The sequence below is a fragment of the Bombyx mandarina genome, chromosome 23, assembly GCF_030267445.1.
Source record: "Bombyx mandarina strain Sakado chromosome 23, ASM3026744v2".
NCBI classification, from domain to species: Eukaryota; Metazoa; Arthropoda; class Insecta; order Lepidoptera; family Bombycidae; genus Bombyx; species Bombyx mandarina.
This window is the reverse complement of record NC_143229.1, coordinates 4,406,721-4,422,691: the sequence shown is the minus strand read 5'-3', so window position 1 is coordinate 4,422,691 and position 15,971 is coordinate 4,406,721. Positions and strand designations below refer to the sequence as shown.

At 35.9% G+C, this 15,971-nt stretch overlaps 1 long non-coding RNA gene across 1 annotated transcript in view; it reads right to left on the bottom strand.

Annotated features, from left to right (window-relative positions):
* Positions 1-218: 218 nt before the first annotated feature.
* Positions 219-15,971, bottom strand: part of LOC149500123 (uncharacterized) — a 42,659-nt gene continuing 26,906 nt past the window's right edge. Inside the window, exons 3-4 of the long non-coding RNA XR_016325219.1 lie at positions 13,655-13,737; positions 219-326 (exon numbers count right to left, since the gene is read on the bottom strand). This is a non-coding gene — a long non-coding RNA (uncharacterized LOC149500123). The remainder of the gene's footprint in view (positions 327-13,654; positions 13,738-15,971) is intronic.

Below are 15,971 nucleotides of genomic sequence, written 5' to 3'. Positions count from 1 at the left end.
GATCATGTGCTGGTTTCGTGATGCGAATTCGTTTTTCATTATCTCTAGAGAGTAACAAACATATTTTTTTCCATCTAAGATTGTAGCAAATAATTGTTTTGGTAAATGAAATGGGTGTGTGTTTTTTGTGCATATACTTATGTAATGTAAGCAAATGGTAAATTTATACTCGTGTCGCCATACTTGCATAAAAGGCTTTTGAGTCCTTCTTTTACAGGTGACATTGCGAGGAAAGACTAATCCCATTCCTGTCGCGAAGCATTCACGCGTTCTGATCTGAAGAGTGGAACATGGCTGTGTCTTCTATCTGGATCTAATCTTTATACCTCTACTATGTTTCTCTAACCTTATAAAGAATAAAAGCTGCATCTGCGAGTATAGTTTGTGTTTTTTTTTTTAAATGACTTCGCAGTAATATTCAAAATGACCAGCTCATTACGAAGAGGTCAAGGCTGCGTTCCAAAGACAATTCACCTAATGACATCTAGGAACAGACGAAAAGGGCGCCGGATCACGACCTTTCGGAACGCGCTGCAACAAATGTCAAGATCATAAGAATCCGAAATAACAGCACGAGTGCTTTGTTCGGTGATTGTCATTATTTAAAGATTGTTGGAAACGTTCTTAATTTAAAATTAGATCTGCCCTAATATCGAAATATCGAGAACTCATCAAAAATAAATAAGATACTGAGAGTCTGTTATAATTATAATAGCGTTTACGACATGCATGTTTGATCACTTAGTTGTTTGAATGTTTGGTAACCCTAATTATAAGACGAGCTCCAAGTTAGATCCCCGGCTGGAGTCAATACCTTTACGTTAGATATTTGGTATTCGGCATATGACCGTGAAAGGTTTGCTTAGAATTATTTTATAAATAGATGTTTCCCGCTATTTTGAAATTGGAATTGGAAAAAAATGCTCATTATTATTCCAGGATAAAGAGTTGCTCGTGCCACTCTTTTACAACAACTGCTAGTCAATTTTTATGTCTACTAACATGTAAAATCACAAATAAGCGGATTCATCTTGTATATATTATTATACATTATGATAGATATCGCAGCATTATAGTTAAGTAATTTACCCTGACAAAAACTGTCCTAAGTGTTAATCCAGCTTGAATTCTTCCAATTAATTCGATTTAATTAACAAACACCCAAACGTACATTACATATTCCCGTCATAACTTACGCTAGTGTGGTGTTCGCTCACGCCTTCAGCTCTAACACTAGGAGCAGGTTTAGGGACCCCGGTAGCCGTACTCGTCGAACTCGACAAAGAGTTCGACGTGCAACCTAACCCATGAATCAGGTCACTGAGTTTCGAGCCAGATCTTCTCAGCGGGTCGCGATACCGATCCGGTAGTAGATTCCTTCGCGAAGCAGCTGCTCTTGAGTCGTTAGGTCTCCTTCGGAGGCGCTCGTGCAGCTGTTAGCAAATCCCACCCCTCCTGGCTGAGTCTTTGCTCGCCCACCTGTCCTGATGAAACTGGAAAGACCTCAGGGCCATCAGTAAACTCTCAATCATAAAAAAAGCATTACATATTTACAGCGTTTTTTTACACTCACTCACATTTACACTCTATTTTATTTTGTAATATTATACAGTAAGCTTTCACTAGTAAACCAATACAATGCAATACTATTGTTTAGTGTAGCAATCTTGTTCGAATAATGGTTATTGCTATTGAGAATATATTAATTAAGCAGTATTACGCATCCTCTTTTTTATAAATATGTATGATGTCTTCGGACTCCAGTAACTTGTTATCAGCAGGTAGGCCCTGAGCTCGTCCCAAACTTTAATCAGGATAAAAGTTTTATTTAGACTGTAACAATAGTCTGTAATTTAATATTTAAATGTCGTTAATATTGAAGACAGATTTTTCTCTGAATAATAATATCCCTTTAAAAAAAAAATTTAATAAACCGCAGCATTTTTCCATATCTTCTATCGGATTTTATCCATTAAGATATGAATACCAGAAAAAATTCCGTCTTATGATTTCCTCCCTAGTATTTTACGTAATACCTCCTTGCATATTTGCGAACGAGGTCCGTTTTTATCCTGCCGATGCAGCACTTCCAACATCCAGTAATTGGTCGAAGTTATCTACATCATTACATCTCGTCTGAGACCTTTTTTGTCTCCGTTCTAACCGCTATTTCCGTTTTTTATTTGGCTCAAATGTTTTAATGGTTGCACATCATCGGGATGGGGCTCTTTGGGAAATTATCGTTTTCATTTATTATAAACAATTGTGCTAACTACTTTTCTACAAGTACTTTTACCTTGTTTCTATAAAATCATAAGTCATTATAAACAATATAAATGTTTAGGGTATGAGTATTTAAATGATTAGCAAATTGCTTTAGGTGTGCAGAATTACAGACACACCGTCAGAACTATGCAATCATCGTCCGACTAACTATAACTGTTAATAATTACATCAATCATATACAGTTCAACAAGTTACCTTCCAGGCATAAACTGGTTGCAAATTTATAGATACGCCAAGATATGTGTACACGCTACTACAATATTTTCTTTCCTAGTAGTGCGAATTCGCATACCCAACGTTCTATAGCAAGAGATCGAGATAGCATGTTTCTTTTTGTAACCTTGTTTATGCGCCTTTTCTTAAGGACAAGACATAACTCATACTGTATCTCGTTTCCAATCGGTATTTCACTAAATGAACGCTTCTGAGACGATATTTATAGTGTCGGAGGACATAATTTAATAAACAAAGCAGGAGCGAGCCGACGTTTAATGCCACCCCGGCATAGGTTCCGATAATGGATCATAACTGGTTTCAGCTCAGTAGATAGCATTGTAAGGAACTAGTGCTTCGTTAAAGCTCCCGGTAAAATGCACTGCGCCAATCGTTAGACTAGTACTCCCATCTACATTGAAGCCATTAATAATATTACCCACAACAATATCTGATACGGAATGGACGCATATTTTATGACGTGAAGGCTTTTAAAATATTTTCGCTACTACATATTATATTCTGATACAAATTGTTATTGTACGAACGTGTTTCGATTGGTTGTCGAGAATTTATTGGTTCTCGTTATTCAGAATAGAACGTATGAAACGATTTGAATTGTTTGGTTTTAGTAAAAACTGTTTCAAAAAAATAGTTTTGCGAACGAGATTCCACACTATCTATCATTTTTCAATTTGATTCAATAATTAATTTACCAGATACAATTCTGTACTACTTGAACATGCTGTATGAAATTGAATTTGATTTTAAACTAGGAAAAACAAAACAAGAAGCAAAACAAAGCAGAGCACTTCGTCATATTATCCGTAATCAACATGACGGAAGAAGACTCTTACATCAGTCAATATAGTAGTATATAGTCCCTCGTATCACTTAACGAACAAATAAATCATAAACTTGGTCAAACAGTTCCATCAGTGAATACAAAGCTGATTTTAAAATTGCTAGATAGATGTTACAAGAGGCAGTCGTGTTTGACTCGTTGACGCATCAGTGATCTTGCTCACCAATGATTACTCATTAACTAAAGGATTGTGCACAACGACCAAAAATAAATAAACCAAAAAACTAAAATAGGTTTTCGTAAAATTTACCAGTTCCAGAAACTCACGATCTCACGGATTATTCCGAACTATTTGGGTTTACAGAGGGCTTTCGGTTTTCTTTGTGTTTGGTATTGTACTTTTAACAAGGCATGCTCGGTCATCCAGTCCCAAACTATGATACCATGGTGTACGTTTTAATATAACATATAAATATTAACACCCAGAACAAGAACAAACAAACCACATCACGTGAATTTTTGACCGATGTACCATCATTTTTGCCAACCTAGAACATTGAAACCATTGTGCTTCTTCATATACATTTCCGTAGATCTTTTTGGCCACGTACCATACGGCTCTGTAATGAACTTCGCAAAAGCTTCATAATAGCTACCTTTTAGAAATGAGGTTTGGTACGGTAGTCGAATCGTTGGGTTCATACTGACCAATCACCATCTAATGAGTGGTGTGCGTATTCGATAAGAAAAAATTACGATCGATGGAAGATCAAACATCGACAATGTTATGGCCACATCGTTAGATAGATGACAAATGACTGGCACCTTCGCCTCTCGTATCGTGAGACTGAGATCGAAACGAGAAAGTATAAATATTTAGATTCATGGTACGTTCGCTTCACGAAAATCAGTCGCGCCTCAATTCCACTGTTATCTAGCTCGTCTTTTGTTTCCTTGACAGGTGCATTAGAGGGATATCATAGAACAATTAAACGCATCAATGGTGCTGCGTCACGATGAGTTTAATGCTTTAGTTTTTTTAGTGCGTATTTTAGATTTAAGTAATAATTTAATTTAAGGTTAACCGTTTCTGGTGTTGCATTTAGTATTTTCACTAGGTTTGGCGATGTGCTGCGTGCTTCTCAATTCAGAGGTTGCAGATTCGATACCAAATGCATTTGTTTTTATAATACCTTTGTAGCCGTTCGCATATTTTATTGTGCAAGGGGTGAGCAATCTAACGACGGCCGATTTGGTGAAAAGTGGACACCAGAGCACATAAATATCATAGCATAGCTGTCGCTGCCTCCCTTGAGACATAATGTAGAAGTCCAACTGAGACTTTGCCCCACCTTTGAAACTGAAATTCACGACTGCTTCACGGCAAAAATAGGCAGAGTGCTAGCACCTATTCGTGCGGGCTACCCAAAATCCTCCTTTTAGTATACGCTTTTGCAACAGAGAACACTGCTACTAATTTTTCTGTGCGTACCTTGGTCGGTTTCTTTGAAACCCACGAGAAGAGATAGATTGGTGCTGTGGCGGGTAGGGAGTTGGCTCTGCTCCTCTCATTGCTTACGTAAGGCTTATATTTTTTGTTCTGTTCTTTTTCGCGATAATCTCGGTAGAAATATCGCTGTAGTTGTCTGTGAGTGCATTCGTTCCTTAATTACGGGCAGATTAAATAACTTATAAAGCAATTTGATTTGAACCAGGTAATGGCTCGGTTAGCGGTATAACGAAGCCTGCGGGTAATTCCATTGGTATTCTTAAAGGCGACTATTAAATGAACATATTTTCACGCACCCGAAAAGTAGAAACGGGGCGTCTTAAAAAGCATTTTTATTGCTTTTAAATGGCAGGTAACAACGTTTCGACTGTCGTAAATGCGAGGCTATCAGAACTGTCTCACGAGAGTGCTTTCGTCTGAGTGGGTCGAGATTTTTAGGTGTTGAACGCCGAAAATTCGAATATAAATACTTTGTGGCTCATACCTGAAATAGCTGTAGTTGTCAAACGTATATTTTAATTTGGAGCTATTTATATTCATTCTCTAAATGACTTAATCCAGAAGCTTTGCTTTGTGTGCGAGGATAAAGTGATAATTTTATAAAAGCGATTTAAATACGAAATTGGTCTTAATTTGTAAATTATTTGACTGTTATTGGATACGGATGACCGTTTTTTCTATATATTATACTTTAATATTTATGTTATATTTATTTGAAAATTAGGAAGATGTATGCAAGAATTTTAGACGTCTGCTTAACATTTGTAAGCTCAAATCTTAGTAGAGCATTTATTAGAGATAAAAAAGATCTTAACGTGCTTTTAAATATTTGATAATTTTTATGGTAATAAAAATTAAAACACTAATATGAAACAATTTTGGCAACAATTATTAATTGACTATTTGATTGTCTCGTCGTTAAGTGATTCATTTTTCTTACCTAATCGTTGCTAGCCTAAGGTGCCATTCCAACTACGGGCGAATAGGTACGTGAGCTCAGCAGTAGTAACTCGAATATCACCACCATTAGATCCGGGTTAGATGCTTGGTACAAGTCAATTCATATTTGTCAAAGTTAGGGTGCATTGTAGACCTGAGACCTTAGAACTGATATCTCAAGGTGGGTGGCGCATTTACGTCTTAGATGTCTATGGGCTCCAGTAACCACTTAACACCAGGTGGGCTGTGAGCTCGTCCACCCATCTAAACAATAAAAAAAATCTTATATTATGTATATTTCTGATAGCATTACATCGATATGCGTTCGAAAAAAAAAAACCACACCCATTCAAATAGTCAAGTAAACAGGATCATAAGTTCCGCACGTATTACAATATAACCAGTTTCCGTTACAAGAGTGGTCAGAGCAAACGGAATACCTTCGTGTTACATAGTTCGAGACCGACCGTGTTTGGATAATCGATTTGTATAATGAATCGGTATAACCTAAGTATTCGTTAAAAATAAAATGTATGTTTTTATAAGAAAAGATGATGTCAAAACAGAAAAAACACGTGTGGCACTCGGGGACTGCCGCGGCGGTAAAGCTATTGCATAGCATTTTTTATCAACTTATGCAATTATAATTAGACAATAATAATTTAATATTAAAACAATAAGAAAATAAGACCACGCTATATTTATAAACATTAACAAAAGCAAAACATTAACTGTCCTCTTCACACTTATAAGCTAGACCGCGCGAGAGAGAGATGTCAAACCGCACGTTTAATCACAAACACTACACAAGCGCAACTTGTGAATGTGTTGAACGCGAGCTACGTGGTAGGCGGAGTGGAGGGTGTTAGGTTTTCGTTACGGAATTTCTTGATTCGGTCGCCGAGCTCAAAGCCCGCGATAAAAGCTATACAATAGCTTAATAAATAAAAAGGAAAAAAGACAGCCAGCTTAGTCTGTATCCGCAAAACTGTCTGTCCGCTTTCTGTGGCGAACTGATAGTCCGTTCAAAATACATACTGGAGGACAAATACCTTTTCTGGAGAGAAAAATGAAACCCTTACTGCTGCACAGCCATTGTAATGTTATTGTGACTTCGTATCTCGGGGTAAGCAGTCACGTTTAAGTTATCATATATCTTAGGTTCGCTAACCACCTATAAACAGGCGGGCGTCAAACTTGTTGCTCACTATAAGAAATATCATCAAATAGATTTATATATGGCTATAATTCTCATCATCATTCCGTTTTCTTTTTCATTGTACATGAAGGTCCCTTATAATCTTGCGGTTTTGCCTGTCAAGCCTGTCTTAATAGCCTAAATAGAAAGGGCATATTTTTTGTAAAATTCTTCTTTCGATGGAAACCATCAATCTTATATAAATCATGTAAAGAGTCTGTAAAATATTGTCATGAAGTACATGATATTTATATTAGTTTAAATTATATAGAATGTAAATAGGGACATTTTCTGTCTTATAATTATGTATGTACAATACACAACTTTTAAAGTAATACTTTATGTCATTACAATCAAGTAGGATTTAGGCCAGTAAAAGCCAGTAGTAGGCCAATAGTGGCCCTTATCCTAGAAATCGACAAATTTTCGAGTTACGCCGTTTACATTCTGGCACCGACTAATAAAGGTCAACACAAGTGAGCTATAAATAAGGTATTTAACCCAGTGTGTGTGGTCGAACCTTAACTGGCACGAAATCCATGAGAAAGCCTTCGGTTACTACAATAGTTCTTAGAGAACTATTAACGGCCTGGAGTAAGTTGCTTCTCGGAAACAAGGCTTTAAGAGCGCTTATTCAAAGCCTTGTAAATCAAGGCCAGATTATCTATTAAAAATGGAGATACACGTGGGAATTCAGCCTCTTCGCTCTTCGAGATATCGTTACCAGTTTGTTCACCATGGTACTAATACTATCCTTAACTCAATAACACCTTAAGAGAGAAAATATTGAATCCCAAAGGTTGAAATGTCGTCAATGTTGGATGCTATATGATTTCCATGGGCATCGGTAACTACTCACCATTAATCATGCTGTATATTCGCCGTCTTTCTAAGTCAATAAAAAATATTTGGCAGAGTAAAATAAACTGGTTTTGTAATAAAACAAAAGCAGAGAGAAATAAACGTAAAACAGCTCTTCGTTATCTCAAAATCCAGTTTTGTTAAATTAACATGTCCAGTTAAATTAACATCGTTATCAGAAACCTTGAAATAAAACAAAAATTAAGTCAATGAATTGAATTAAAAAAACTTACGACTTCAAAATTTAATAATTTTGCAGTTGTAATATATTTTATTCGGATTTTTATTACTATATAATAATATTAAAACTTTATTAGTTGTCGTTTTTTTTTTTAATAAATCAGGCACAGTCAAGTAACCGTATTGTTGGCATCCTAGGAAACGACAATCACTCACATCATGCCGCTTATGCTCTCGACTTCTTTTGATAGCAATAAAAATAGAAGCCGCTTAGTGCTAGTCAGTTATGTAACCCCAGGGGACCGCAACATGAGTGTGGATGTGAATTGCCGCCTACTATAAGAAGTCTCAAAGATATTTTGAGGGCAGTCATCCTACTTTCTGAATGGAACCTGGGTTATTTGACCGGAATAACAGGCTGCAGCTACTGATCAATATGAGCACGTAACTAATTAGATTCTAGAGCAAGTTTTTTACAAAAAAAACATCTATACACTTTTTCCGACTAATATGCATATCTGGACGTTATTCACGAATTTTATTACAAAAACCCGTCAAATTAAAACGATATTAGAAAAATAAATAAAACTTACAGCTTTAACAGACCGTTGAAATCAAATCCGTGTTTTTGTTATCTACACCGGAGATTTCGGTCAACAATAAAATTGGTCGTGTAAAAAAATCGTTAAATTATAATGTAAAAATACGCCTACTAAATTTATATAAATGGTAAGCTGATAAAAGAACGAAAAGTACGGATATACGGAAGGAAAGTTCAAGGCAAAATCTTACGGACAATATGTAAATATTTGATTAAAGGATCTCTTATTTTTGCAATATTCCTGTTTGGTGGAAAAACTCAAAGCAAACCTGGTTTAAGTGATCACCGGGAGCCGTAGAGGTCACAACGTGAACTACCGCATTGATATCGAGACATGAGGTTCATTATCCAGTTGTAGTGCATAAAGCTTATATTCTATTCTTAAACTAGATTTAAAACAAGAGAGATTCTACTGGTAAAATTGCAAGGGATTTTGATCTACAGCATTAATATTTTTATTTATTTATGGATGGATGAAATGGATGGACCAGCTCGCAGCCCACCTGGTGTTAAGTGGTTACTGGAGCCCATAGACATCTACAACGTAAATGTCGCCACCCACCTTGAGATATTACTGCATTACTGCTTCGCGGCAGAAATAGGCAGGGTGGTGGTATCTACCCGTATGGACTCACAAGAGGTTCTACCTCCAGTAATTACACAAATTATAATTAAAATGTTGGCATGTAAGAAAGATAAAGAAGTGTTCTCTCTATTTCACATGATCTATCTGTCTAATTTTATTATCCTTCAGTCGTTTCACTCTCAGTCGAAGTGGTAATGAAGTAGTTTAATGGGCTAATATTGTTTCCCTCACAACATCGTCGATACATGACGTATCTGTTTGTTCTCAATAATCTATATATTAATACGTGAAGGAAAAACTTTGTATCCCTTTTTACGAAAATTGCGCGGACGGAGGAGTATGAAATTTACTACACTTATAGAGAATATAGAGATGGAGTGCAGAATGTTAATATTTTTTTTAAATAATGCATAAAAGATACATTAAATCAATAAAGAAAACCTTACACACACTACATACCATGTATTTGACGCACACACGCATGCATACTATTTATTGTCAAACTTTTGTTCTTGACGTCTGTGGTCAAACTGAGAATAGATTAAATATTGTTTGACTTTATTAATATTTTTTAATAGTGTAGCCTTGGAGAAATTTGTGATTAAAAAGTATAAAATACAACCATGATGGTGTACAAACTTACAATTCCAATTAATTATAGTCGAATTTCGACTACTGCGGGACCTCTAGTCTATATATTAATATGTGAAGGAAAAACTTTGTATCCCTTTTTATGAAAATTGCGCGGACGGAGGAGTATGAAATTTACTACACTTATAGAGAATATAGAGAAGGAGTGCAGAATGTTAATATTTTTTTTAATTATGCCTAAGAAATACGTTAAATCAATTAAAAAAACATTACACACACTACCATGTATTTAACGCACATACGCATGCATACTATATAATTATTGTCAAACTTTTGTTCTTGACGTTAGTGGTCAAATTGAGAATAGATTAAATATTGTTTGTCTTTATTAATATTTTTCTATAGTGTAGTCTTGGCGAAATTTCTGATTACAGAAGTATAATAATAGTCTTTGAAAATAGAATCATAAATTTATCCACAGGAACTTCCAATGAAGTCTTTATCTGATCAATATATCGCATGTGGAATTGGCTGCGACATTTGTTACCCCTCCACATTGAGAAGCTGTTTTGCCTTGATAGGTAGTAGTGAAAAGAAGTTAGGTAGATTAAATATATACATACATATTATGTTGGTACAATACCTGATAGATGCCGTTTTCTTTAAGAATGGAAAAAATAAGTGAGAAATTCTACAGTTAAAATTCGACATTCTTATACCAAATTTTAAGAACATTTAATTAATCTATCTTTTTTTCTTCTTCTTCGCGCAGCTTTCGTGTTCCTGAACTTTACAGGAATATGGAGGAATAGGGGTTCTCACTAGATCTCACTAATTTAATTACAAGACCATAGTATAATATTTCAGGTTCAGTAATTATAAATGATTGTAATTACCATCATTGCAAACGATGGTTCCTTTTGACAAGCTATTTACTATACACAAATAAAATAATTGTGTGTTAAAAGCTAATTATCTGGATCGTTTAGACTCCTGTTTTTTTCTTTCAAAAGAAAAAGAGAATCTGCACTTATTTCTATTTCTATTTGTCGGAGAACCTGTTTTAGCTGTTTGCATTAAAAAACTCACAACAAATCTGTACCTGCATATACATAGTGATGTTTGTATTTTAATCTTTGCAAAATAGCTGGAGCAATAAAATCGTGGCACGACGTAAATGGAATGGCAACGAACACGCTGTATGAGACACTGCATCATTTGCAATTACATGTTATTGTGCCTTTGTGCCCATTTAATGTCCGACCGAGAATGCTGTATTGTAAGCAAATAGTATTTCTGTCAATTTCTAAAACAAACGATGCGTACTAATAGAGGACGAACGCATTGTTTTATTTGTATCGTTGAATTATTGTAATTAGGGTATGTTTACTAAGAGTTGTTCATCGAAGGTATAATAATATATTAAGAACGATTTGAGTTCGTTGACCTTATCCGAGGGCTTTCTCATATTTGTTTTCTAGAGCTAATCAATCGCGGCCATACTGGGAATATAGCGCTATTCTCATTTTTTTCATTATTATTTTTATTGCTTAGATGGGTGTACGTGCTCGCAGCTCACCTGGTGTTAAGTGGTTACTAGATCCCATAGACATTTATAACGTAAATGCGCCACCCACCTTGAGATATAAGTTCTAAGGTCTCAAGTATAGTTACAACGGCTGCTCCACCTTTCAAACTAAAACGCATTACTGCTTCACGGCAGAAATAGGCAGGGTGGTGGTACTTACCCAGGTACCACCGCCCTGCCTATCTCTGACTCGGTTCTAATCTGGATCTAATTATGTATATAAAAGACGACATTAATTCGATCATCCATTACGAAACTACTACAATAATTTAAAAATCGAACTATCGAGATTATCATAACAAAACGGTCAACATATTGAGGAAGGTAATAATAATAAATAAAACATTCGGCATTACAATTCACATTTCAATTTAATTGTTCATTAAATTGACTGCCAATATTGCGTGAAAACACGAAATCAATAACACCAATTTACGAGAGCACAATAAAAATCACTTTTTTAAAACTCTTTCATGCGACCGTAGCTCCAATTAGGCGACTGCCGAAACAAAGCCACGTAACTGAATAAATCAAAATTGCGTTGCGTGTATCGGCTTGTCACGCGATGAAAGTAAGAATAAAATAGCAAAAATACATTTTGTTTGTTACAACGGTTGTTGTTGCTGTTGTACAGTCGTCGTGGCCTAAAGGATAAGACGTCCGGTGCATTCGTATGTAGCGATGCACCGGTGTTCGAATCCCGCAGGCGGGTACCAATTTTTCTAATGAAATACGTACTTAACAAATGTTCACGATTGACCCCCACGGTGAAGGAATAACATCGTGTAATAAAAATCAAACCCGCAAAATTATAATTTGTGTAATCACTGGTGGTAGGACCTCTTGTGAGTCCGCACGGGTAGGTACCACAACCCCGCCTATTTCTGCCGTGAAGCAGTAATGCGTTTCGGTTTGAAGGGTGGGGTAGTCGTTGTAACTATACTGAGACCTTAGAACTTATATCTCAAGGTGGGTGGCGCATTTACATTGTAGATGTCTATGGGCTCCAGTAACCACTTATCACCAGGTGGACTGTGAGCTCGTCCACCCAACTAAGCAATAAAAAAAAACAACACATTTTTTTAACAAACACACAATAAAATGTGTTGGTACTTAAAGTTGCAGAGCAGTGGTTTGCGCGCTAAAATCAGATGCGGCAAACGAGCTGTTTGGAGAAGTAATTATTATATTTCCATCGACTCAACGTTTCAAATCAGTCCCCGTACAGAATTGTGTTTAAAGAATTGATTTGATGTCATTCATAAGTTGCTTTCACAAAAAATAAACGAAAGGAATATTAACAAATTAGAAACAGAAATCTCTTTCTAAAGTCTAAATTAATTGATTAATTACGTTCTTTTTTTAATTCAATTAATTGGTTAAGCATAATAATTTTATCTAATACATATATGCTGTACTAACCGCTTACGAAATATTATTGTCGCAGGTCTCCAAATTCTATTTAAAATTTTAATACCAATTGCCTTCACAGATAAAAAAACGTACAACTAAATACTTTTTGATGTTGCCATGAATCTACAACCTAGTTTACAACGCATCGTTTAAAATATACAACTTGCAAGATGGTGACTGCACTGTTTTCTACATTTTATTTGCTCAACATTACGTTACATGCCATTTCGTTTTGTCTCAGCGACAATAAGAACAAACTAGTTCCTTCAGTACAATAAAATGCCAAAGATAACAAGATCGGGAGGAGAAATTGTCACTAAACATGGAAATGTTTTCCATTTCAAATTCTGCAAGCAATAATCACTCCTACGCAGATTGATATAAAATACGTTTTGCCCTCGATATTCAACTACTTACTGCGAGTATAATAAGCAATAAATTATACAATGTTAGTTACATTATTCAAATATCTTTAAAATCCCTAATATGAACAAATTCAAATTGTTTTTACAATTTAAAATGGATACATCAGCGTCTGATTCAAAAATGCCCAAAACACGTCATTAGGGATCCTCCTGATCCATTAACGGTGCCTTTGGGTACCACAAGCACCGGTAACCGTCCTCGTCGAATCCGTCGCTTGCGACGAAGGGCTCGACGAGCGAATTAGCCCACATACACAGCCCACTGAGTTTCTCGCCGGATCTTCTCAGTGGGTCGCGTTTCCGATCCGGTGGTAGATTCTGCGAAGCACTGCTCTTGCTAGGGTCAGTATTAGCACCACTCCGGTTTGAGCCCGTGAGCTCACCTACACGTTAGGGCCAAGCTGATATAGCCTCTTAAGGCTATCAGCATAGGTAGAAAAAAAACATATAAAATTTACCTGGCGTTTCTAACGCACTGGATTACGCGGACAACGTTCGAACCGCGCGTTTGTCTTTCTCTAAACCGCAAGTGGGCCAAACTCTGTAACAGATTAAAACTTGTGATGAATCGCTATTTTCGTTTGCCTCTCGCAAAGTTCCGGATACGTGGAATTTACTTTATGTGTGAAAATGTAAATACGTTCGCAACTTTGACGCCTGTTAAGGAATTCACTAGACGAATGTTGACAGCGACTCGTCGGCTTACCGTACTGGATTATTTAAAGGATTCACTTGAAGCCGCGTGTTTGCTTTTCCAGAGGATTCGATGGTTGGAGCGTTTGCTTAAGCGATTACAACACGCACGATTTTATCCATCGATGTTTTTGCAGGCTAATGCGAATTTAGTCCGCAGTTTCCAACACGAATGATAAATGAATTCTGTGACGCTGCTCGGATAAATTGAATGCATTAAATTTCGAAATCGTACCTAGTCAAAGGTTAGAGTTGGTAATCGTTGGGATCATTGACACTTGAAACGTTTTGTAAATAAACAAAGCTATTCAGGTCGTTAGGCGCGTAATCTAAATAATAATCCGGCCACACACCGTGTTAATTTTATTACACGGTGACTTTTGCGAGTGGTTTTAATGTCTATGTTTTACGCAACGAATTAAATGTAGCTTTTTGATTATATCATACTGAATTCATGCCAATTACATGGCCAGAAACTATTTTCAGAGCTATTCTTAGATCTGTAGATTCGTTAAAAAAAAAAACAGTATACCTAATACTCATGCGAAACTACAATCATCTGCTGTTGAAAATATCTTCATTACACCGTCCGAAGTTATAAATTATATGAATACATTTTAACTGCTTGTTTACAGATGAATCAGCTGTTAGTATTAAATCAGTCAGATTTTATTGCTAACAATCCGTTATCCGTCCAATAAACTTGGATATAGAAACCGCAAAATAGTTCAACTTATATTTTATAATCATTTAAAGTTCCATCTACTTTGACCTAGTTCGAATTTCTAATGATGTTTTTTTTTATTGCTTGGATGAGTGGACGAGCTCACAGCCCACCTGGTGTTAAGTGGTTGCTGGAGCCCATAGACATCTACGACGTAAATGCACCACCCACCATGAGATATAAGTTCTAAGGTCTCAAGTATAATTACAACGGCTGCCCCACCCTTCAAACCGAAACGCATTACTGCTTCACGGCAGAAATAGGTTGGGTGCTGATACCTACCCGTGCGGACTCACAAGAGGTCCTACCACCAGTAAACAAGAGGTCCTATCACCAGTAAATAAGAGGTCCTACCGCCAGTAAAAAATTCGGCCACCATTGTTGGTTGTGTAAACTCTAAAATGGATTTTCGCTAACATATAGGTTTATCTTCCGTTTAGTTTAGTTTTATTTAAATAAAACAATGTTTAAATTTCAGAATGTTGATTTTATCATTCATATCAAAAATATCCTCAACTGCTCGCTCTATAATTATTACGAAAAACTTTATTATTTTATTTTATTCTCTTACATCACAGTATTAAAAATTGTGAATTTAATGTTAAATAGTGTAAATTAAATAAAAATAAAAACTAACTTAATCGAAACAAGATTTCATTGAATTATTCATCAAAGTTCATTCTATCATTACTAATTAAAATAATAAAATTTGCGGCAATAATATTTGGGTAATAATAAGTATTACCTAATAGTTTGATAATAAAAATGAAAACAATATACAACATAAAACAAACAATATTTGATGCACATCAACATTTTCGATACGGATTTGTCAAGTGTGATTCACTGACAACAGAGCTCTAATTAAATTTTACAAATCTTTAAACATTTTCAGTCTAAGATTAGCATTGTCAATGTCCATGAGCGACAATGACCACTGATCGTCAGAGAGTCTGTATGCTCACCTGCGAACGAAGTTTAATTTTATTGTAATAGAAGTTCATCGCATCCCTCAAAAGGCCAAAAGATCACGCGTCCGTTAGCCCCGACAGACACCAGACGATAAACAGGTGCTCAGCTAATTTTCAAAACTCCCATCACACATCGAAGTTATTAAAAAATACCTTTTTAATATTGATGGTCCATTACTAGTGCGCTTCCATGAGGTATAGTCTCTTTGAAACACGAGACCGCGCTGTCAAGTTTTAATTGATGCTGTCAGTCGCGAAAGCGGTTCTTAACAATACGAGTTTAGTATCGGATGGTTCGTCCTCTGGGAATGTTCTGGTATCATTCGATTACATAGTTTTTATTTTGTTCCCTTTTGTATGTTAGTTCGTACGGGTCGAAGTTAGATT